The sequence below is a fragment of the Octodon degus genome, unplaced genomic scaffold (genome assembly GCF_000260255.1).
Source record: "Octodon degus isolate 3935 unplaced genomic scaffold, OctDeg1.0 scaffold00086, whole genome shotgun sequence".
NCBI lineage: Eukaryota > Metazoa > Chordata > Mammalia > Rodentia > Octodontidae > Octodon > Octodon degus.
In genome coordinates, this window is record NW_004524662.1 from 3115247 (window position 1) to 3116170 (window position 924).

The 924-nt window shown below is 31.9% G+C and overlaps 1 non-coding gene across 1 annotated transcript; it reads right to left on the bottom strand.

Moving 5' to 3' along the window:
• Positions 1 to 592: 592 nt before the first annotated feature.
• On the bottom strand, positions 593 to 695 carry LOC111818297. Its single transcript, XR_002822320.1, has one exon. It is a non-coding gene; the product is annotated as a U6 spliceosomal RNA (small nuclear RNA).
• Between the last annotated feature and the right edge of the window lie 229 nt (positions 696 to 924).

Below are 924 nucleotides of genomic sequence, written 5' to 3' on the forward strand. Positions count from 1 at the left end.
TATTTCTTTCCTATATTGCTCATTCAAGGATTCCATCATTTTTTTAAGCTCTATTTTTTATCAGTGTCTTTTTGAGAAGCAGTTATTCTTTCATCATAGTTTTCTTTTTTTTACTTCAGATTATTTCTGATCTGATTTCCTCTATATATTTCTGCAATTGATTCTTTACTTCAGATGCTATTAATTCAGAGATTTCTCTTTTTATTTTGAGTTTATTTCTGATCTGAGTTCCTCTATACCTTGCTGAAGTTGCTTCTTTACTTCAGATGCTATTCATTCAGACATTTCAGCTGTGTGCTTCCTAATTTCTTCTGTGCTAGTGTCCTCTGCACTTGTTCTGGGTGATCTTGGGGCCTGAGATTACATTTTGCCCCTTCTCTTTGTCATTTTGTATAGCCCTGTCCTCTGACCTTTGGTGTAGAGCTTAGGTGCAATTATAACCTCAGAACCTACTGAAATTCTTACTCAAGAGAAATTATATGATTAATGCAGTTATCGTTTTACATTTAGATAACCATAATAAGGAACACTAATAATGGGTAATAATATTTAGCAGATGACAAACTTTTGTAACTAGTGGGTTTGTATTTTGAAAAATATGGAACATTTCACAAATTTGCGTGTCATCCTTGTGCAGGGGCCATGCTAATCTTCTGTGTATTGTTCTAATTTTAGTACATGTGCTGCCAAAGCAAGCAACAGATATTCTCTGAATAATTTTAATGTTTTTAGTTTTATTTCAGAAAATTTCAAACATACACAAAAATAAAATCACTTATTGTTTTCTAAATATTTAGCATTATCAATATATACACAAACTTAATTTAGTAGTACCCTTCTCTACACCACTTTTGTCTAACTTTATGAATTATTTTTAAAATAAAGGGTTGGTGAGATATCTCAGTGGCCTAAGCACCTGCTTAG